The 24,840-nt window shown below is 40.8% G+C and overlaps 1 protein-coding gene across 5 annotated transcripts in view; it reads right to left on the minus strand.

Moving 5' to 3' along the window:
* The window catches only part of PTPRE (protein tyrosine phosphatase receptor type E), a 200,803-nt gene that overhangs the window by 103,177 nt on the left and 72,786 nt on the right, over positions 1-24,840 (minus strand). The window contains exon 1 of one of the 5 annotated variants that reach the window (XM_053309250.1): positions 5,439-5,457. The exons of the other annotated variants lie outside the window; for them this stretch is intronic. The gene's annotated coding sequence lies outside the window, so the exon portion shown is untranslated. Of the gene's footprint in view, positions 1-5,438; positions 5,458-24,840 lie in introns of those variants that run through there. 5 annotated transcript variants of the gene reach the window in all.

Here is a 24,840-nt window from a genome sequence, read left to right on the forward strand (position 1 = left end):
CTGTATAAGAGACCCTGTAATGGATACTGTATTCAATTAAAGTTTTGCAGTCCCAGAAGTTTTGGGATGTGAATGCCTACATTTATTTCATTGAGAATACCCGGATTACCTCCCACTAAAATATTTGCATGACCCTGTCACAAAAGATCATCCAGGCTCTGTAAAGACTTGTTAATCTTAGTAAATCTCCTTTTATGCTTTATTTTGAAATGGAATTTAAGATCAAAATATTAGTCACAATACAGCTCTTACATAACTGTTATTGCAGACACATTAACATCATAAAAAATTAAGTTAGAAGGTTTTCGCAACACAAAAAACAAGGCATCACTGTGACCTTGAGACAAAGGAATGCCAATTCATTTATTGTCAAGGTCCTATATGGTATAGTGGGGTAATCAAAGAGTTGTGCCTAGCAGTTCTCTGCATTAAAAAATAGCAGTTTGGAGGCAAAATGAGGCTCATATAGGTCTGCACCAAAGATACAGAAGCCTAAACCCCTAACAGGAGAAACCATCAGACACCACCTAATATTCCAGTGATATCAAGATAGAATATACCAAGTTCATTTGTGAATGAAATGTATAAGTTTTAAATATTAGGAAGTTTCCCCTCTCCATACCCATCTCTACAGAAAACATGGGTTACTCATACAGATCAAATATGAATTAATATAAGACATGTATAAACTGCCCCGCTAATTTCTCCCCATTTTAGGGCATTCTACCTAGTAGTATACAGAACTGGTTCAAGTTCGATTCAAAGTGTTCCAGTTTGACCAATTTGAACTTGAACCAGACCGGCCCACCAAAAAGGTAGCCAGTCCAAGTTTAAACCAGACTTGCTCTGATTCGGACCAGTTCAACCCGGTGCGAGCACTATGCTTGTAAAGGGGAATCAAGTGAGGATTCCCATTTACAAACAAAAGGGTGGGGGAATATTTTAAGAGTGTTTTAAAGGCGGCGGGGGAAGCAAGAGAGCATCTTATGTGCTTCTGTGGTGGCAGTTCCTCTAAGCCCTGCTTGTGCTCCCTTCCTAGCATTTCTAGCTTCCGCACATCCTCAGAGGCCGAAACTGGGTCACCGCCGGCCTGCGCTGTGGTGGTGGGGGCACCGGCAGGTCTTAGAGGAGCCACCACTGCAGAAGCACATAAGGTGCCATCTCACTGCCCTCCCGCCACCCTTAAAACACTCTTAAAGGATTCTCCCACCCCTTTGTGTGTAAAGGGGAATCTTCACAAAATTCCCCTTTACAAGCATTGCCTCGAACCGGGTCGACCCAGTTCTAACAAATAGACCAGACTGCCAGCTGGTTTGAATTTGAAATGAACTGCCTTAACAGGTTCTGAGCACACCCCTAACTCTACCAGAATTGACCTTTTTCCCCAGAATCAATTTTGAAGCACGCAAAGCAATGGTTGTGACTATTAGTCATAGAAATAAATTACATGAAAATAGTCTTTAGATCCATTGAGTTCATTCTAGTATCAACAGTTCTATTGATTAAACAAAGCTGCAAACTCTTTCAAAGGAGTTTATTGGAGGGGCCCTAAATGGATGCTAGACTGACAGAAGTAGAGGCTGTAATTAGAGGCTGTAATATAGTTTCTGGTCTGAATACAAGCAGCAACAGTTTTAGGGTAGAAGGAATGAGATTTAGATGAGTCTATTTAGAAAGGGGGGGAATCCTCACCCAAGGGCAGAAATTCCTATTTTGCACTCTACATGTGCTCTGAGTGAGCTGAATTGGATCTGACTACTTAACTGCTGAAAAATCCACTCAGTTTGGAAAGATACCTATTGATATGCAAGCCTTCTAAATCTATTATGCTATCTGAGAGAGGGGGGCTGAGGAGGAGTCAGGTAAGCAGTTGGAAACAGGGATGTGCACAAACCAAAAATTGTTGTTTGGATTGAATTCAGATAGAATTTGAACCGAACCACCTGTCGCCGAACTGGTTCAGTCAAACCAACTGGCCACTCTGGTCCGTTTGACTGAACCGGTTTGGTGGTTCGAGCAACTATACTTGTAAAGGGGTAGAGCACTCACTGCTCTGGTCTGCTCTGTAATCTGCATTGCAAACTGTACACTGTGGCTGAAGACATTGTTCTAGCTGAGCTTATGGATTGCTGGCTGCTAAGAATGTTGCTGTAGTAGCTGTTGCAAGTAAGGACGGAGTCATAGTTGTATGAAAGAGAGCAACTTGTGCCAATGATTTTACTGCAGTGCAAGCCCTTAGCTGGCAGTGGATTCTTTTTTTTGCCATCTTTGGACTCTCTGTTAGTAGTGACGATGTGTGCTTCTTTTCTACAGTGTTGTTTTTCAAGGCAGGTTTGCAAAATGTGTGCACACTGTTTTGCCCATGGGGAAAAAATAGGGAACTCAAATCACCCCATTGTTCCCTATGGCTAGGTCCTAGGGACACCAAAACAGGTTGGGTGGTATGGCATGATGGGTACTATCTACCACCCAACCCACAAAAGAATGGGCATGCAGGCAATTTTTAAATTTGTTTTAACCTAAACTCCCATAGGATTCCTTTGGGTTGGGGGGGGATTTTTTTTTTTAATTAAAACCGCCTGCTTGCCCATTGTTTTTGTGGCTTGGGTGGTAGGTAGCACCCATCACGCCATACCATCCAACCCACTTTGGTGTCCATAGAAGCTACCCATGGGGAATAGTGGGGTGTTTCGAATTCCCTGTTGTTCCCTATAGGTGAATCGCAATTTTAAAAAAAAATTGATTCAGTTAATCAAACTGGCTGGCAGTGGCCAGCTGCTTCAACAAATTGATTCAAGTTTTTTCAGTTCAATTTGAGATCAAATTGAACTGCAAAAAATGGTTCATGAACATCTCTACTGGTTACCGATGATGAGAATAACCACCCAGAGATTAAAGTTTGGGCAGTATATAAATGTGATTGATTGATTGATTGATTGATAAACAAATAAATTAAAATAAATTAAAATGAAATGAAATGAAATAAGTTGTTTTAATAGAAGCCAGTGGCTGACATCCCAATGCTCTGTCATCATGCAAGGCAGGGTGGGGTGATTTTCAATTATCCTCCTTTCCCTCTGAAGCTACTATGTACATCCCAAAAATATGTCCCTGAAGGCTGCGCAACAGCCTTCATTGTCTATTGTACATCGTCCTTAGTGACATATTTCTGGAAGGCACAGTGGGTTGAAAAGAGAAGGGGAGATAATCAAAAATCACCCTTCCCCCATGCATGATGGCACAGTGTTAATCTGTATGTCAGCCATTGTTGCACCAGTCCAGTCCTAGTTTGGATGACAGCCAATACTTAACTCTGCACCTTTCAACAAGCAACATTAAGTTTGGCTTTTCTCAGACAATGTTTTTTTAAACAGGCTTTTGCTCCTTTGTGGATTCATGAAGCCAAAAAAAATATTTAAGACAGTATTTATGCATAGGTCAATGTACACATCTAGAGCAGTTCTAAACATTGTCATTCACTAATAATGCTGAGCTCTGAAAAACTATGACATTCAGGAAGGGCACACTACACACTAAGAAACACAAGCTTGTTCTTGCCCCATGTCCTTCAGAAATATGGCCTTATAAGAAAACAAGCAAGCGTCCTTCCTACCAACCCCAATCCCTACCCCGGGCTGTGTGGCTATAGGGCTCACACTCAATTTCCTGTCACCCTGCATAAAGGCTGGATCACACCACCATCTCAGTTCAGTGATATAAACTGTTAGGATGAGCTACTGGGAGGGTGGGGGAGGAAAGTTTCCTTTCATCTGTGACATTAACTGTGTTCCCCACAGGATGATAAAGGAAAAGAAGAAAGCTACAAAAATACAACAAAACCAATAAAGACATGAAGAACCACTTCACTTTCTCCTATTGGGAAAATGAAATGTGTTTATGATATTTAGTGCTGATGCTAAGCAAAACCCTTAATTTAATCAAAGACATAGATAGGACCTTCAACCATGCTCACCAGGGACTAGATCAAGTTATTCAGACACTTTGAAAGAGAATTAAAATTAATATTACACATCTCTTCAATGTAAGAAAAATACTGCTTCATAAATGAAGAGAATTAATGTTTAAACTACACAAACACATATTCCCAGCAGAATAAGAAACTGGGCTAAAAATATTATGGGTGACATACAAGCCTTATTAGAGACTAACAACTGCATTACAAGTTTAAAGGCTTTTAGACACTTCTTCTTAACACTCTAGAGCAGTGGTTCCCAAACAGGGAGCCTCCAGATGCTGCTGAACTACAGCTCTCATCATCCCCAGCCACAATTGTAGCTGGGGCTGATGGGAATTGTAGTTCAGCAACATCTGAAGGATCCCAGTTTGGGAGCCACTGCTCTAGAGGATGGAATCACATAATGCTGGGGTTTGCCTCCATAAATTTACATTTTCAGAGGCTCAAATTAACCTGGGACATGGGTGGGCAGACTATATGCTTACATTGTCTACTTTTTTTTTAGTACTATTCTGAGGCAGGGCCAGCTTGAGCGTGGGCATCGCTGGCCACACCCCAAGATAGATGCCAGCTCCACTTCTCCCAGTGGCTTTACTTCACTGGCCAGAGTGTGGGGGCACTTTTAGAGCAGAGTGGCAGCTTGGCTTCTGCCTTGACCATCTCCTGGATGCTGACATCTGTGTCAGGGGGTGTGGCCAGACAGGTCATATCCCTCTCACATCACATTCCCCTTCTTGAGGTTGTTTATGTTCTGGGTGCATAGATGGACTTTCAAAATCCTGTCTCTTTGCCCAGAAGGTAAACAGGCCAATACTGTGCTCGGTGAGCAGCTGAGAGAATAGGGGCATGGTAGGCGCCCTTCACCTTACCACAGGCAGGTAAGGTGGTGCCTGCAGGCAGGGAAGGGTACCCACACCCGAACACAGTAGCTTGGACAGTCAGACAAAAAATGGTGGCTCAAAGGACAGAGCCAATTACCTACTAGACCTCATGAGCCATGCATTGGGAGAATGTTCATATAAAAGTACAAAGCTACACCTAAGTGCCTAGATCAGGGACCCTAACAAAAAACCTGCAAAACTGGCTATTTTAAAGAACACCACATTGTGCCAGAACTATTAAGCACTGGTCTTGGTCTTACTCTGCCCAATCTCTGAATTGATAGCTTGGCCTTAAACAGCACTCCGATTCACAACTTTGTATCAGCCGTGTTCCTGCTGGACCAGTAATGGCCTGCCTGCTCTCACTCAACCCTGATCTTGTGTGCCTCTTTCTATGGCCCAACATTTCTTAGCTGAAAATGGGGACTTGCCGGTGAATGTGTAGGGAACGTAGCCAATCAGCCTAGGAGTCATGGCATACAGTGCTGACAACATGCATGCCACAAATGAAAAGAAGGTAATACAGTCCATGCAGAACACATTATTCCAGATTACTAAAGCAGATGAGCAAAAAACCCTACCTTTCATTTCAGATGAAAATAGGATACACCCTTCTCATACCAACAGTAGCAGCCAGTGAGGGCAGTACCAGGGGGGTGGCAAGAGGTGCCTTTAAAAACAAATTAACAGATGTTTGCCAATGTTAATTTATTTTTAAAGGTGCTTACCCATGTTATGGCAGCACCTGCAAGATGCCTTAAGCAGCAGCGCTCCACCTGTGTGGGATCAGAGGCATGGCACTGGCCTCTGTGCGGGCAGAGATCCTGTGTGTAGCAGAGACATGGCCCTGGCCTCTGCATGTGTGCGGAGGTCCACACATGTGCAGAGGCCAGGACCATGACGGCGGCCTGCAGGGATACCACATGGGATCCCAGGTGGAGCGCCACTGCTTGAGGCATTTTACAGATGCTGTCCTAACGTTGGTAAGCACCTGTTAATTTGTTTTTAAAGGCGCCTCTCGTCGCCGTTGCCACCACCCACCTCCCTGGCGCTGACCTCACTGGCTGCTACCGCATACCAAGGATTGCTGTTCAAGCCCCCACCCCCTGCATTAATCACAGACTATTAAGACTGATTGCCACCTGCAATACACAGTGTACTGTATAGTACCTTAAGTGTTGTGCAGCCATTTACATGCAGAAGCACTAGAGCATCCACTCACTTACCTGGAAGCTTTTCACATGGGTTTTTTGAAGCCCTTTAACTCGCATCTCCTCCGGAATGGAGGGAGTGCATTCACATATCAGCTAAATTTACCCCGAAGTCCCTGCGAGTCATTGGAGAACAGTTCACACACAATTCAGGTTGTTTTTTTTACTGTGCGTTAAGAGTGTAGCCTGATTTATATCTGGGGTAAATAAATCCACTATCTGTGTCAGTGTTTTGTGGGGTTGTTGTTTTTTTGACAACTTTGAGTTCACAGGAAAGGCTCCCCATAAACTTGTGGTAAATCCTGCTGTGTTTAAAAGTTCCAGAGCCTTCAGGGAAGGAGTTGAAGCCTAAAGAATGACAACTTCAGCAACTTAATGGGTGTGTGTGTGTGTGTGTGTGTGTGTGTGTGTGTGTGTGTAAATGAACAAGGCATCCCCAAAGGGCCAAAATAGGGACAGTGATACTAGGGACAGATTCTAGGAAATAGGGATTCTCCCTGATAAAGAAAGAAAGATTCAGTCTATGTATGGTACATAGACAATCTATGGTACTATCTATCTGCTGGTACAGACCTGGAACTCATCATCAAAAAATGTGAATCCATAGACTCAAGCTAGATTTCCATTACATGTTAGCATCTATTTTTAAAAAGTTAAAAGAAAACCCTTGTAAACTGTTTAATAGTAGACTCAATTAATGGATGAACACTTGTTGCAAATAGCAAACTGAAAGAATGGAAACAAACTTTGATTTTGAAATTATGAAAGATCATAAATTTCTTGTAAAGATACAATAAACCAAGAGTCCTAAATCATTGTTCTGCAAACTGCTTCTCAGGACACACTTTAAGCATCTAGACTATTGTCAGAATTCAGTAATCCAGGAAGCAAGCACACTAGCCCGCTATAATTTTAAATGCAGGATAAAAATGCAATTGTAAATGTAAGATTTGAAAATATTACCTGGAATCAAATAATTATGAACATATTCTTCTTAACTCATACCCCACATACTCTTTTAGCCAGGGTTAAATGCCCACCCTCTATCTGGCAAACCATCTATCTGGCAAAGTAAGGAATGCAACAGAACAATTTCTTCCATTATTTTGGTTGCTAATAATGTGAATGAGAACCCACGCTATAAACAAGATGCCATCACTTCCAATATCTCTGTATGGTGCAAGGGAAGTGCTACCTTCTCTAACCAGCAGGGTGCAATAAAAGCTTTGTCTTCAGGCTTACTCAACTTACTTAGCAGGGATGGGAACAAGCAGTCTTAATCAATAAGCCCATAAAATAGAAAATGAGCAACACAAAAGAGTGAAGCAATCAAGGAAATAAGCACAAATTCATAAAGAAAGCACTACTTAAAAATATATGTATAAGATAGTCAAGTTACAGATAGCCCATCAGAATTTTCTCTTTCCCCTTAACAAATCAGTATCAGGTTTGCCTCTGCAACAGTACCAATGATAGCTGATGGTTGGTAAGTACACTCCAGCAATTTCAAGTATAAGAACATAAGAACAGCCCTGCTGGATCAGGCCCAAGGCCCATCTAGTTCAGCATCCTGTTTCACACAGTGGCCCACCAGATGCCGCTGGAAACCTACAGCAGGAGTTGAGGGCATGCCCTCTCTCCTGTTGTAACTCCCCTACAACTGGTACTCAGAGGCATCCTGCCTTTGAGGCTGGAGGTGGCCTATAGCCCTCCAACTAGTAGCCGTTAATAGACCTCTCCTCCATGAAGTTATCCAAGAGCCTCTTAAAGCCATCCAGGTTGTAGGCTGTCACCATATATTGTGGCAGATAATTCCACAAGTTGATCATGCATTGTGTGAAAAAATACTTCTGTTTGCAGGTCCTAGATTTCCCAGCAATCAATTTCATGGGATGACCCCTGCTTCTAGTGTTATGTGAGAGGAAAAAGCATTTCTCTCTATCCACTTTCTCCACTCCATGCATGATTTTCTTGACCTCTATCATGTCTCCCTGCAGTCGTCTTTTTTCTAAACTAAATAGCCCCAGGTGTTGTAGCCTAGTCTCATAAGAAAGGTGCTCTAGGCCCCTGATCATCTTGGTTGCCCTCTTCTGCACCTTTCCCAGTTCTACAATGTCCTGTTTTAGATGTGACCAGAATTGTACACAGTATCTACAATGTACATCTTATATTTAAACCTTCTACAGCCCAACACAATACCATTCAACAGCTCTAGAGGCTTCTACAGGGGATTCCAAATTACAACCCAGAAATAATTAGTAGACTTTCCCAACATTTTCCTTATGGAACTGGATAAATGACTTCATTTTTATTAGACTCAACTGCCTTGGAAAGAAAAGCAAAATTCCCTGTAGGCATTCAGAGGGAAAAGTATAATCTGAAATAATGTTAGAAGACTTCAGTTATGCAGCAGAAGATTATATACGTAAAAGAGATTAAATTTAGGAAATTAACCTTGAATACATTTTATGATGAAGTTTAATCTCACTTTATCTTCTGATTAGGTTATTCAAAGTTTTTCCTAACTCAAGAATTCCTAAACTGATGAACTATCATATTCATAGGCAACTTGTGCACAAATATTAGACATGTTTGGAATTTCAAACAGGTATGGGCAATGGATCACTGAGTTCTGTATACTAGATTGCCCTGTGAAGCTTAATTACAGATCTTCAACTGACTTCCACACACAATCCTATAAATCAGAAGGTATTTCTTCTACAATATAAAGGAATTCAAATATGGCTGAATTACAATACAAATAAAAATCCACTCACAGACAAGTGGTTAAGTTTGGCCAGCACTCCTGAATTCTATACTAATTTGTGAGTATATTATGTCAGATTTTAGGGGTACTTTACAAATCATATCCTAGCAGACATATCAGAATCTAGTTTCAAATGGAGGATGCTTTTCCAAGGAAAAGCAAAAGGAGATTTCAATAAGGTGATCAACAGGGTAGTCATTGAAAATATGCCCTCTATTAAGTGTCACTTTTTTGACCTTCAAATAGTACCATATTACTCCCCATTTAACTATAATTAATTTTTTTTAATATACCATAAATAAAGGCCTTGTATCCAATAACATGGCACAAGTTCATTCAACAGAATCACTCAAACCAACTGTCTTTCCCAAGTAAAATAAGAAGAAACTTTATTCCCACCCCCTTGTTTTAGAGTGTTATCAAAGGTTTGGTTATCGATACTTGTCAATAGGGTTCTGAACTTGACAGTTACTAGGTTACCTTTAAATAAACTTTTCGCTTTTGTAAATACTTCCCAGGTGTTTTGACAACCATTTAACCAGTTATTTTCCTTAACTGAATCTTACTGGAAGATTTATTTTTTTCTGTTTCAACTTACTTCAGGTCACAACTTTATCTTTTAAGGTCTACACAAGGCACCTTTTATAAATACCCAGCCCGCCCACACCAGGCTGGTTTTTTAGCTTACTTTCCAGTAGGAAATTTCCAGCGTTCTGTGTGTTTGTCCCACTATCAACTATTAACTTTTCAATGCCTGGACCAATATGAACCAAACTGGGAACAGTTGTAGGGACATATAGGGACACCTCAATGGCATAGTTTGTGATGATGTCATCCACCCCAATTCAAGATGGCAGACACATGGTCATTTGAGACATAATTGGGCTAATCTGTGAACTGCTTAACCAATTTGAACCAAATTTGCTACAGGTGTAGAACACATGGAGGCAACTCAAGGGTGTGGTCTGTAATGATGTCATCCACCCAGATTCAAGATGGCAAACATATGAACATTTGAGGTACAAATGGGAACTGATTTGGACCAAATTTGGTATAGCTGCAGGGAACGCAGGGACACCTCAAATGCATAGTTTGTGATGTCATCTACCCTAATTCAATATGGGATGCATGAACGTTTGAAGTGCAAGTGGGCTAACTTGTGAACTGCCTAACCGATTTGGACCAAATTTAGTCCAAATTTGTAGGGATAGTGAAAGGAAAGTAGGCAGATTAGTTCTTACTAGAACAACTTGTTTAATATTAGTGTTATTATTAGAGAGTCTGAGCCTCCCCTTCTTGGGACCAATCCTCACCAGACCCTAGCTCAAACTGCTTCCTCCAACTGTCTCTATGTGGTTTTTTCATTTTGACAGGAAGCTGCTCAGCAAAATTCCAAGCACACCTGCAAAGAAGTGAGCACATCCTCCCTTTAAATGCCTAACCATCATAGGATCTCACCTCATTAACTTAGCATGGGAGGCTACTTTATAAAATACATATTCTCTTTATAATCCAGCCACCAATTTCTCTTAAACTCTAAATAACAACCCTCTTAATAGCTCCTCTTTATAGGATAGGCCTTAGATGTAGGAAAAACAGTGAGATAGGATGTATTTTAAACTAAAAGGTATTACATTTTATTGTGTAAATATACCTTTTTGAATATCCCTAAAAGGATAACTATATACAGAACAAATTATCGTATTTACCTGAATCGAAGACTACTTTGATTACAATGGAGCCCATATTTATAGACAGTGATGACTGGCTGACATGGGACTAATTATTTTGAAAGGTCAGAAAGTGCAATGACTTGGCAAGAATGTAGAGGTCAAGAAGAGGTTCCTTCCTCTTGAGAACAGGTGATAATGACTTTTTCCTGTGTCCAGGGGTGACACTGGGGTCAGATAACATTGTAAGGTGTTAAGGGGTAGTGATTGCTAGGTGAAATTGTTCCAAAGTTGCCATTATGAATAACTTTGAATGCACCCTGACCAACATGTCACCTACAAAACATATTAAGGGGCTACACAAGTCAGTCCTGGGAGGAAGAGAGAGATATAAAAGTAAAACTAAATAAAATCTCTGCCAAAGACTTCTTTTTTTGGTCAGATCCTCTTCAATCCCAGGCACAGACAATGGAAAGCTGCTGTGATTCCAGCTTCTTTCTTCCTTTCTCTCCCTTGCCTTTCTTCACAATCTCTTCAAATCCTCTCCTCAGCCCTGAACATCCTTGTCCATCTCCCTTGAATAACTGGGTTCCTCAGTCTTAACTGCATTTTACTTTCTAGAGATCTAGCAACCAATCAGCACCTTCTAGCCACACGTTCTGCCTAGCAACAGTATCCACTGGTGCTGCTTAGCAACAAAAAGTTACCTATGTTACCAACAGACCCCGATGACTTTGACTATGCAAAGTGACACCTTTTAGAGTAGTGTCTCTCTTAGACTTAGACTTAGCACTCTTAGAGTGCTAATACATCTGAGCACTGTCCATGCTCCAGAAGTACTCCATAAGAGTGAAAATACATTGCTGAGGGTCAATGGCTCCCACAGAGCACTTCCAGAACAGAGGCAGCACTTGGTAGTATCAATACACTTGTGCAACAGAGCAAGCACAAGAGGACTGGGGGAGTTAATGAGAGCTCCCACTGTGTTCCTGCAAACCCTACTGATGCACACACTTCATTAGTTAAGATGTCAGCCAAACATGTTAACCTAGACATGTTAATTTGAATTCTGTAGCAAAATTACATTATGTTACGAGGAAAAGTTTTTAATGTGGAAGCTTCCAACCCAGCCATACTGAGTGGTCTTTAACTAGCCAGCATCTTTTAGCCTCAGTTCCCTGTAATATGGTGGGGAAAGGTACTCTGAAGTGTATGGTCTATTTAAAAAGTAGGGCACCAAGCAGTAAGCACAAGCATGTATTATTTATAGCCCACTTTGTTGGTCAGAATACTATAAGTATTTTTGCAGAGAGCAAGGTATTTCAGCCTCATCCCCAAACTTGCTACTCTACCATATTAAAGCTTAGGATAAGGTTCAGTGCCAGTACTATTATCATGAAACATGATAAAATGTGGACTATGTAATATATTCTAACTAGCCCTACTCTAACTTAGACACATACATGAAAAGTACATAAGAAAATAAGAAGAGCCTTGCTGGATCAGGCCCAATGCCTGTACTCTAGACCAACATCCTGTATCCCACAGTCCTTTCCTACCAAATGCCTCTGGGAAGCCCACAAGCACAACCATGTCCTGCCATAGCTTCAATGAAACTGGCATTCAGAGGCTGCCTCTGAACCAGGAGCAAGAATATAGCCATCAAGAATTTGTTTAATCTCCTTTTAAAGCTATCCAAGCTAGCGGTAATCTCTACATTCTGTGGAAACAAATTTCATAAATGAACCTGTTATCCCATGACTCTAAGTTTATTCAAGAGCCTTTGATGAGAGACCATGTCAAAAGCTTTTGAAAGTCTATAAAGTACACAATGTTGACTGGATTTCTATTCATACACTTGCTGACACTCTCAAATAATCCTAAAAGGCTAGTGAGGCAAGTCTCTCTGTTACATTGGCTACCTTCCAGTCCTGTAGCACAGAGCAGAGTTTAGCAATAAATTATATATTTTTGCTAGAAGATCAGTAATGTCTAATTTGAACTCTTTAAAAGTTCTTGGGTGGATGCTGTCTGGCCCCAGTGATATTTTTTAAAAATTTTAATTAGGCCCTAGAACTTTGTCCCTTGTCACTTCTATTTGACTTAGTTCCTCTGGCTCCTTCCCCGAGGAGGTTAGTTCAAGCATATGAATCTGCCCAGTATCCTTTGTAGTGAAGACATATGCAAAGAATTGATTAAGTCTCCATGTTCTCCTTAAGCATCCCTTTCACTCCCTTGTCATCTAACTGCCTCATTCACAGGTTTCCTGCTTCTAATGTATTCAAAGACATATTTATTCTCTTTGATTTTATTTATTTATTTATTTAGTGAATTTATATACTGCCTAATATAGAAATCTCCAGGAGATTTCTATAGGAGATTTACAGAATTAAAACATAATATAAAATATAAAACATTTAAAATTCATAAAAATATAAAAATAGATAAACACACATTGAAATTTAAAATTTTTAGCAACACACTCCAATTCTTTCTTCAACTCCTTATTATCTCCTTACATTTCTTTTGCCAGAGTTTGTGTTGCATTTTGCTCCTCATATGAGAACGACTTCCATTTTCTGAAGGAAATCAAATTGCCTTTTTACAGATACCTTGACTCAATTTGTTAGCCATGCTGACATACCCCTGGACTTGGTGCTACCTTACATCTTTTTGGTCTACATTCTAGCTGAAATTCTTTGCAGGATGGCGTTCCAAGGAAAATGATCAATCTTTTCTGGATTTCCTGTTTAAATACGATATTATTATGCTACAAGAAACTTGGGCTTTAGGGAAGATAAATGGCTTTATGTCATACTCATTAAATGCTGTTTCTGGTACTGGAAGAGGCAGGCTCAGTGGTGGCCTAGCCCTATTTATATCTAGGATATTATGTGTGAAGTACAGTGGGTATAGGAAAGAATCACCCCCTTTGATAGACCTTAAATTCTGGTTCCCTCACATCCTGAAAATGAAAACACAAAGAAAATTCCCTTCACCAGCTGTACTTATCCAATGCAACCTATAACATCCAACTGAAAAACATCACAATTACAGTCCAGAAAAAGTGTCAGAAATAAAAAACAAGAATTACTGAGATTGAAAAAGGATCCCCCCCCTCCCAAACAACACCATTAAACCCAGTCAGGGAGAGAAACCACCATTTCCTTAGCAGACCATGATTACTGGCTCCTACCTGTGATCAATTGTAATAAATGTGATTAGTGGAGCATAAAACAACTGCTCCTGGAGCAGTCTCTTGCTTGGCAGTGCAACTGACAGCAAACAGCCCCTGGTGGAGCAGTGGTAAAACTGCCACCCTGTAACCAGAAGGTTACAAGTTCGATCCTAACCAGGGGCTCAAGGTTGACTCAGCCTTCCATCCTTCCGAGGTCGGTAAAATGAGTACCCAGAATGTTGGGGGCAATATGCTAAACCATTGTAAACCGCTTAGAGAGCTCCGGCTATAAAGCGGTATATAAATGTAAGTGCTATTGCTATTGCTATTGCTATGGGTGGCAAGCCACTTTCAAGAGATCTCAGGGACAGAGTTGTGGACAGACATAAGGCAGGAGATGGATACAAAAAAATCTCTAAGGCTTTATCAATCCCAAGGAGCACAGTAAAGTCTATAATAAGGAAGTGGCAAGCATTTGGCACTACTAGGACCCTCCCTGGATCCGGTTGTCCCTCCAAACTGGATGGAAGAGCAAGGAGGAAACTGGTAAGAGAGGCTACCAAGAGGCCAATGGCCACTCTGAAGGAGTTAAAGGACTTCATGGCAAAGAGTGGTTGTTCTGTGCATGTGACAACAATTTCACGAGCGCTCCACAGATGTGGCTTGTTCGGGAGGGTCGCAAGGAGAAAGCCACTTCTCAAGAAAGGCCACATTAAAGCTCGTTTGAGCTTTGCCAGAAGGCACCTTGAAGATTCTGATGCCAAATGGAAAAAGGTCTTATGGTCAGATGAGACCAAGACTGAACTATTTGGCCTCAACACCAAACAGTACACCTGGCGTAAATCCAACGCAGCTCACCATCCACAACACACCATACCTACAGTGAAACATGGAGGTGGCAGCATCCTGTTGTGGGGGTGTTTCTCTGCCTCAGGGACTGGGGCTCTCGTTAGGGTAGAAGGAAAAATGGATGGGGCAAAATACCGTCAGATTCTGGAAGAAAACCTGCTACCCTCTGCCAGACAGTTGAGGATGGGGAGAAGATTCACCTTTCAACATGACAACGATCCGAAGCACACAGCAAAATTGACCACACAGTGGCTGAAGGAGAAAAAAGTGAATGTCCTCATGTGGCCCAGTCAGAGCCCAGACCTAAATCCCATAGAAAATCTGTGGAGAGATTTGAAGATAGCAGTCCACCAACACCTACCATCCAATGTGACCGAACTTGAACAGTTCTGTATGGAGGAGTGGGCAAATATTGCTCCGTCTAGATGTGCAAGGTTGATAGAGAAGTATCCCAACAGACTCAAGGCTGTTATTAAAGCAAAAGGTGGTTCAACAAAATATTGACATGGGGGGGGGATCCTTTTTCAATCTCAGTAATTCTTGTTGTTTATTTCTGACACTTTTTCTGGACTGTAATTGTGATGTTTTTCAGTTGGATGTTATAGGTTGCATTGGATAAGTACAGCTGGTGAAGGGAATTTTCTTTGTGTTTTCATTTCAGGATGTGAGGGAACCAGAATTTAAGGTCTATCAAAGGGGGTGATTCTTTCCTATACCCACTGTATATAGGTTTGGATACATATTCCCATTTTGCTCTTGCTTGCGCCCTTGAATTTAATTATTTTACTATTCTTGTGATTATGACGTATGCCCCGCATGAAGGTACAAACCAAGTTAAAGATGCATTGGGCTGGTTTTGAAGAATATTTGCAGCTGAGCTTCTATTATTGTGGTTCTAAATAACTTCCATGTGTTCGAGAATGATTGGCCCTCTTGGCTTTCCCATTCAGCTGCCTTTTTACCAGTCCCCTCATTTTTTTAGCCGTTTTTTCTTCTGTAACCAAAAGTGTCTATGTTGGGCTTTCTTGGCAATTCTCTATTTGCATATGTGTTAAACCTGATGCCAGTATGATCACTGACCCCATCAGTTCTACAACAATGACATCTTGCACCAGATCCTGAGCACTACTCAGGATCAGCATCACGTTCCCTCTGTTTGGTTCTGTCACTACCTGCTCTAAGGCAGTCATTTAGGGTATCTAAAAATGTGGTCTCTTTGTCATGACCTGAATATGAATTTACACAGTTTCTGTGAGGATAACTGAAGTCACCCATTATTACAACACTTTCCCCCTTAGATACCTCCCCAATTTCTGTCTAATTTCAGATCACCCTCAGCATTTTGATTAGCAGTAACATGCCCCTACTGGATCTGGTTATTTCCACCCACAATGTTTCTAAGTAGAAGTCCATTGGAATAAGCCTCAGTTTTAAATATTTTATGTTACTTTCAAATTGGTCTTAGATTACTTTACAAATGTGGAAAATATTACATTTGTTATTTGTTGATTAAATACTTTATTAGACAAATATGGGTATATGCATATATGATTCAGTTATACATTAATGATAGTACAGATGTTAGCAACTTCAAATTGTTTTTACTAATGGAAAGTCTTGCAATAATAATATTCATGCCACCATTGCAAGCAAACTATAATATATGGTTTCATCAGAATTTGAGCCCCATGTAATTTTTAAATATTATTTTCAGAGATTATCATAGTGATTATATATATGGCTCCATTTCAAATCATGAACTGTACTTGGTAAAGCTTGCTGAGCAAGTCAGATAAGTAATTTTAATATAAAGCATCATTAAGAAATTACACAGTTTGTCTTATCTGGAATGCAACATAAAATTATGAAGTCTGAACTAATTAATGTATTGTGTAAAGTCTTAAATTACACATCCTAAATGCTAGAACCTATAATTCTAAATGCAAGATGGTTTAACCACCTCTCTCACCTAACAGCCTAAAGTTAATTAGAAAACCAGTGATTATATTGCTATACATTATCAAATATGGCTAGAGATGCTGGGAAGTAGTGTCATATTTAAGTAGATTATCTTACTGTTTGGTCTGAAGACAATGATTACCAAATGAAACTTCATGATAAAGCTTACCTTTGGAAAATATATTCTACCAAATCTTAGACAAGATGTCGAATATATGAATAAGAGATAGCAAGCATCTGATATTTGCTTTATTTTAAAAACATCTTCGCATTTTGCTTCATATTGTCAGAAATCAAGCCTGCAGAAGATTTTGAACCTGCCAGGTATTAAATGGGCATTTAGCTATCGCAGAAGCAGACACCAAATACTGTATCCACTGAGGAGGCATACCCCCACTGTTTCAGGATTTGACAGCAATTTCTAAATTACAGAGAACTGCTATGGCTCAAACAACTTAGACTCATAGATTTTAACATTAAAAAAAAAATTAAATTGTTTTAAAGTTTTGATTTTGTTTTGATTTGTGCTGTTTTACTGTAAACCGCCCAGAGACGTGAGTTTGGGGTGCTATATAAATGTTAAATAAATAAAAAATACAATAAAAAATAAATTGTATGTACTGAGGTTACAGCACTTTTATATATGTATATACCAGGGATAGGGGAGTGTGGCAGGCAAGCGGGGGGGGGGGGGTCTTTGGGATATGCTCATGAAGCGCACATGATCCATATAAGCAACACAGCACCTACGTACAGATCATGCCGATTCCCTCCATACAGCAAACACGGGGATCTGTGGCATGTGCCTGAATGACATACCTAGACATGGGCACAGTGGATGGAACCTACTGCCAGACTGCTGTGTGCAGCGTTCCCTCTAAGGTGTGCACACGTATGCACACACACAAGTTTTATGTCTGTTCAATGCTGGATCCCGCTCAGATTGAATCAGGAATGTCCCACTCTCAATATATACATGCGCACATTGCCTTGATACTGCCACCCAGAACAAAACTCATTCTGCACATAGATGAAAAAAAGTAGAGAGAACACTGGTTTTGTGTGACTGAGAACTTCTTGCACTTTAGGGCCGAATAGAAGTCTAGTCCCTGAGATTAACTATGATAAAACTAGTTTGATGCATAGTACTCACTGTACCTTCATTTCCCAGGTACTGAAGTTCTATTCTGCACTAAAGTGCAATTTATGTGTAATTGCCCCCCACTTGTTAAGATTTTTTGAATTCTTCAGCTTCAGGTTGGTGAACCTATGAGGTTGAACTTGAAGCCATATTTCCACCTTCTCAGGTATATGTAACAATAACAGAAAAATGGCTGGAAACCAACTGCTTCTTTTAAATTCAGCTCCCTAGTACCTTTTACTATTAGCTTAGATATGCCAGAGTTTGGCAGATTAAACTTATAGTGCTGCTCAACCAAGGACTCACCTGGTGGTCTCAGGTAGCCATTTACTCTCAGCTTCAATCAGCCCATCAGTTAGTGGCCTGCCACACATCTTTTTTGCTAATGAGGCAATGATTCTGAAGAATTGATGATGTATTGGTAAGCTGACATGCTCTGTACTAGATTAGATCTATGAAGAAATGTATTGCAATAGCCACTTAAACCAGCTTCTAGAATATCGTTTGCAGAATCGTCATCACCACATTTTGTCTTGGCAGTCAATTTGCTCCAAACAGTTCACATGATCAATAGCGGTCATCACTCATGTTTTATGCAGATCTCATTTTCACCACACTCAGTGCAGGACAATGAATACCATTTGATGTTGAGGTCACTTTGAGATGTTTGATTTTTTTTTTATTTTTTTTTTAGTGTATCATAGCACTAGGGCAGATGCTCAGCACATTCTAGAGTGCTGATCACCTAGAGGCTACATATTCAGGACAAAAAGTGGAGTGATATCAGTCGGAACCAGTTATCTGATGCTACAACCTGAAGCAGACTGCTGTGGGCAGCAGATTGGGGACAGTGGCAAATTAGAACGTTGACTCTGAATGTTGGGATGAAGCTCCAGTTCTTAAATCCTTCCTCACACAGCCATGTTGGAAGCAGATTACTCAGAAGTGCATCACCTAAATCACTCCTAAGGATGCAATCATGGCTTGCGGGCACTCCTACCATGTCAAATGCAGATTCCTAATCAAACCAGAAACCGAGATCAGCTTTTTACATCTCTCTGTGAACCAGTCTTTCCACAAGTATGTCCTCATTCCCCAAGCACGAAATTCAAAGCTGAGGCAGTAGCATCTTCTCCTCCATTAAGGAGAGAAGAGTGGAGGTTGGCACATCTGACTGAGCCTGAAGCTGCTGATGGGCTTGAGGACAGGTAGCAGACGATCTTTCCCAGAACAGAGAGGAAACGACAGTAGATGCAGCCTATCTTCTTCCTCCTGCAAAACGTCTACCTACTGAGCCAGGCAGGGCGAGTCCTCTTCCTCACACCTCTGCCAGGCGTATCTTTTGAAAGGGAAGATGCATGTCAGGGTGTGGGGGCAGATGCTTACATGGAGAGGCTGGAGAGAGAAGCACTGGTTCACTTCAAAACACTGGTTCCTTCTACTTGGATGCAATGACCATTGCCCTGTTTCCAGAAAGACACTGTTGCTCTATGGCAGCAGGCAGAGCAAAATCACTTCCTTCTTCAAGGTGTTTCATCTTCAAGGAAGGCCAGAGAGAAGCTGGGAATGGTAGTGGTTCTTTTTGAGGACTGATCACAGTGTTCACAAGCAACTAAAATGTTCAAGATGTGTGTGTGTGTGTTGAAGCACTGACCCTATGAAGAAACTAAAGCATTAGGGATTATTAGTTTTAGAAAGACTATGAGTGGGGACTTGATAGAGAATTATACAATTATGCATGGTAATAGAGAGAACATTTTTTCCTCCCTCTTTCACAGCAGTAGAACCCTCCAGGGCCAGCACATGAAATTGTTGGGCAGCAGATTCAGGACAGGTAAAACAAAGGACAACACACAATTAACTTTTGGGATTCACTGCCTGTTGATGTGGTTTAGATGACTTTTAAAGGGGAATTTGACAAATTCATGAAGGAAGAATGGTCTACCAAATGGCTGAAGTTCCTTAAAAAGCAATAAGATGCTTTTTCTGTGCTCTGCAAGCAATTTTATTGTCTATGATTTGAGGAAGTAATGTGTAATAGGTCTTATAGTTCTATCTTTATACTAACAAATATCAGCAGTTCTTTTCCCTTAGTACAACTCCGCTGAGTTGATTAAAATCATTCATGGAGGATAGATATATGGATATCTGTGAGCCAAAATAACTAAAAATCAATGATATGTTGTTGAAGAAATAAGAAATAGAGAGTGGAGCTATTTGGTGCTCTGCTCCAGGCAGCAACATTTCTTGGGCTGGCACGAACACCAGTTGTGACTTCTGCCAGTTCAAATGGGTTGCAGGATGAGGATTATTGGTGTGCCTCAATGGTGATACTATCTCAAAAGCCTTGCAATAAGAAGTACCTATAAGATTTAGATCATTGTATTCCATCCAATGAAATGTTTACCATATGATATCTTCCTTGTTACTTCCAAGTTGGTGGCAACTCTTTTCCAGATAACAAAACTGGTCTATTTATTCAAGGTGATAGGATATGTAGAGTTAATGGGGGAGGGGTATGAAAGATGTTCTAAAAGTTGCTGCAAAAAGCTGTGCCTCATCTCTCTGAAATGCATTTTTTAAGAGCAGAGGTCAAATAAGTTTAGGTGAAGGTGACAGAAATTGCACTTACAGTGCAACCCAATTGTGTCAATTTTGCAGAGAATTCTAAATAAACATGATCAGGTAGACATATGCAGATTTTCTTATCTTGCTGTTTAAACTTGCAACAACTTCACAAGATGGTGCCTTAACACTGTGAATAACATCCTGAATTATTTAAAACAGTCCGCTTTGCAGGCAAGATAATGTGGTAAGCATTCACTGCACAACAGGTGACAGGAAGAATAATAAAGGCTTTCTGATACACTGGGGAAAGTCAAATAGGTTGAAGGTTGTAGCAGTGCAGAACTAGCAATAAATTACTCAAGATCAATAATGTTTGATTCAATGAAAAAACAATTTAATAAAATTAGGAACATAACTGTCTGGCAGCATTCTTTATCTGCTTCTTTCTAGATTTCAGTGTGGAAGCCACACTGAAATTATAGAAGGCGTAAGCATGCAAACTTCATTGGCTGACATCCTGACTACAAAGCAATGAGCTTGCAGTGGGAAGCTGCTCCTAACACAGCTGGAGGCTACTCCACTTCCTCAGCATGTAAAGGCCCAGGAAGGAGCAATTTTCACTGATCTCTGCTTCCAGAAGTGCTCTGTGACTTCTAAAAATATGTCCCTGAGGGTTGAACATTCTTCAGGGACACATCTTTTGGAAGGCAGAGCACTCCTGGAGAAACTGAAGATCAGTGAAAATCACTCCCCTCCCCACACACATTCTGACTAAGCCTATGACTGCATCCTTGCTTCCTTAGTCAGGATGTTAGCAGTGTCCTTAAATTTCTGTGATGTATGTTTCCCAAAGTTCTTTACAACTGCATACATTCCAAAGTGTTTGTGCCAATTGTGTCATGAAGCTTATTCATATTAAGCTACTTTCCTCTTAATATCATTGACCATCCAGTTTCCAGTATCTGTCAGTTCTTAGGAAGCAGTCGGGGGTGGGGGGGGGGAAGAGTAATTTGTTCCTGTTAGTTTTCACTTCCTTCTAAGCTACACAACTCTGTTCTGCCTGGCCTCTCTGTAGAGAGACACCATATTTTAGTGTACTAGTGAAAATATATGGGGAATGAAAATTTCATGTAAAGGGGAAAGGAATTAGAACATATTCTCCAAATGTGAATTAGAATGAACAGTTCCACTGTAGGAAAGCTAAATGATGCAAAGCTGACTGAGAGATGAAAAACATGTTCCAGGAAATGTCTCACTCTCGGGACCAAAATTAGATGTGAAAAATGAAGCCATTCAGATTTCTGCCCTGTTCATATAGGATGTGGTGGGGTACATTCTTTACATTAAAAGAAACATTAAAAGAAAAGAGTTTTCATGCCCGAGTCCAGCAAGACAGAAGCTCAGATAAGGAACTACTGCACCTTAGCTGAGAATCAAATGGAGGGGTTGTTTATTGAGAAGCCCCACTGCTCCCTGGATCTCAGTCCAGCCCCATTCCAAAGCTAGTGCCTGAGATGGCCTTTCCCTCTTCCCAAGTAGATCCACTGGAAGAAAAGTCTGGGCAATCAAGTGAGCACTCTGCCTCCAGAGTTGTAGCTCATCCCTGGTATGGTGTGACCCCTCCTTCTGGGGTCCTGGAGAAGTGGAATGAATTCTAGGGATTGGACAGGAGCCCTGCTTGAGGTCCCCAGGGCTCATCTGACGGGTCCCCAGGGCTCATCTGACGGGCGAACTAGAGGAGGACAACATGTTCTGGCTCCCCAGGATCTGACAGATCTAGGGGGCTTCCATCAGGGCTGGAGGTTTTGGTTGTTCTGTGCTCCTCTTCTTCCTTCCCAGAGATGATCTCCTTTGTACCAGAGTCTGAGTGGGTCCCAGCAAGAATAAACCCACTAGTTGTGATTTATCCATGTAGATAAAATATGCATTATGTCTACCCCTTCTGTTATGTCTGGTTATCCCTATGCTTTCTCATCCACACTAGGGATGTGCGCGGGGAGTGCACAGCAGCGTGCACGGCCATTTGCTTGGTGATGCAAAACGGGGTGCAGGGAGGAACACTGCATTCTCACACTCCTGCTTTTGGAAAGAGTGCCGGTGGGGGGAAGAGCAGGGGGGCAGGGTCTGGCAGGTAGGCTGCACCTTCCCTGCCTCTTAAACCGCCCTCCCCATGTTTGAACTGGTTTGGTCGACTGAACTCGTTCGGCACTCCAGAAAAGGAGAGCCAGACCGGTTCAGTGCACGTCCCTAATCCACACTACCCTTTAAAAAGTCTAGTCTTCCTCCTTCACATTTATCACATCAGTCCAGTTAAGCTCTATAAGCCATCTGGGCTTGGATCATGTGAAGGCCGCTGCTAGAAGAGTGTGGGCATTCAATAAATGTTAAGAAGCAATAGCTCCAGGAAGTCAAGAGACGATTATTTTCTTCTGTAGCGGCCAAGAAAGTTAGTATTCTATGAAGATTTCTTTGTACATACACATGAACTACTGTATTAAACATTCATGAAGTAAGCATAGTAATGGCATCCTTAAAATAGGCCAGCTTTGTTAAATCTTGCACATGGTTATATTTATGGATACTTTTTGTGTATCATTTGTTTTGCAAGGAAATTCTACACAAACAATGAGATTAACAATGCTGTACCCATGCCTAAGCAAATTTAAACAACCCTTGTTTGCCAGTCTCAATTTCTGGCACAGAATTGTACAAAAGGAAATATTTCATTTTCATGTAGGGTTTGCATGTTTTTAAAAAGCCAATTGTACTATGACATTTATGGCTGTTGCAGATTTATTTTCACTGCTGTTTTAAATGCATATATATTTCAAGTTGATACTTTAACCATTTGTTTCTGTAATAGCAACCAAATTCAGTAGTACAAAATGCTGCTCACCATGCCAACAGCCCTCAAAAGTGTTTTACATAGTACTAACAAAATGCAATTGGGGCTCAAAGTTCTTACATGGCAAAATAAATCACTCTAAAAGCAAAGTGTCTGGAAAGGTATTTAGCTCATCTTGAGGAAACAGTAATATACTTCACATCTGTTCAGACAGAAGGAATAGCTATTGCCACTAATGAGAGTACTTCTAGTCGGCACTGTAGTTCACATGTACAGCAAATGTACAGCAAATGCTTTATATGGCTGGGCTCAAAGTACACCACCTTCAGCTGAAGCTGGGTTGCTTGCAGCAAATGTATCAGAAGTAGCAAAGGCAATATGACTTTGTGGTACTCCTTGACTGGAATATGAATATTCTCAACGTTGTGATATGCCCAGGCCTGCACCTTTGCCAGTCTCTCCCCAGAGAAAGTCTTTATCTTATTACATTATAAAGAGAGGGTGGAGGGCTAAGTATGAACTACAGTGCCGACTAGAAGTACTCTCATAATTTGGACACCAAAAAGGTTGGCCAGCACTGAACCAAAGGATATCAGATAACAGGACTGGTAAGTGTCTTCAGCTGACACTAAGGTAGTCTGCTATATCTAGCTTTAATAAGAGAACTCGGCAGCAAGGTAACAAACAAGTGACATCACTTGAGACTTTAAACGTTCTGCTTGTCATTTTCAAAGTTGCTGGGAGGAGCTTATGGTGTTCTGGTGTAACTTCTTTTAATGTCACAGCACAGGTTTTTAAAATGAAATGTCATTGTACAGTTTTCAAAATTCTGATAAGCAATAATGGTTGCCAATATTGGACTAAATGCAGAGCTAACAGTCACACTACTACTACAAATATTTATATAATGCTTTTCAACAAAAGTTCCCAAACAGGTTTACAGGGGGTGGGTGGGGGGGGATATATATGGTAACTCCATTTATTTCTATCAGCTGCACAGTATTTAAAAAACAAACCAACCACCCGCAATCTGAACCACCTGTGCGCTGCCACGGGTGCATTTCATGAAAAACTTCCATAAGGCCTAATTCTGAGCACAAGCTGCAGGATGGAAGGAAACAATATACTGTACATACAACACTGTGATACTGCATTGTGGGCTTGCTTCCTAACATACCAGTGCTGTCAGTTCTAGAAGTGCTAATAATCTATTTGATATGGGAAGCCTCGTTCATACTTCCCTTCCCCGCTCCAGCCACCTAACAATGCTGATCACCTCAGTTCAGCACACATGCAACAGCAGGTTGTCAGCGGCTAGCTGCAATGCTTGGTATGCGAACGTAGGAATGTGGTTTCTATTTATTATTGAAAAGAATCACTAAGAAGTCCTGTGCCTTCTTGCCACTGGTCAGCACACCTCTTATTGCTAAAACCTTAAACCTAGATGTATCTCAAATGCACTGGAATAATCCATGTACTTACTTGGTTCCCCTCTGCCCTCTAAAGGTACTTGCTTGACTTTTAATCAGTATTGTCCTATCCAACTACAGCTGCAATCTTGTACACGTTTACTTGATGGTAAGTCTCATGGATCTCAGTAAGTGAAAGAATCAGACTATATTTAGTATTAAACTGAACATATTGCTTCTACAAACTCAGGATATTAGTTTTGTCATATAATGTGATTTTTCACATGTTCACATAGAGCATTACAGCATGCTGAGTATTCTAGAAAAAGCCCTATAATTGTTTAATACAGTATATTTAATAAAACTATGAACTAATTGTATTCAGT

Source organism: Hemicordylus capensis, chromosome 3, assembly GCF_027244095.1.
Source record: "Hemicordylus capensis ecotype Gifberg chromosome 3, rHemCap1.1.pri, whole genome shotgun sequence".
NCBI classification, from domain to species: Eukaryota; Metazoa; Chordata; class Lepidosauria; order Squamata; family Cordylidae; genus Hemicordylus; species Hemicordylus capensis.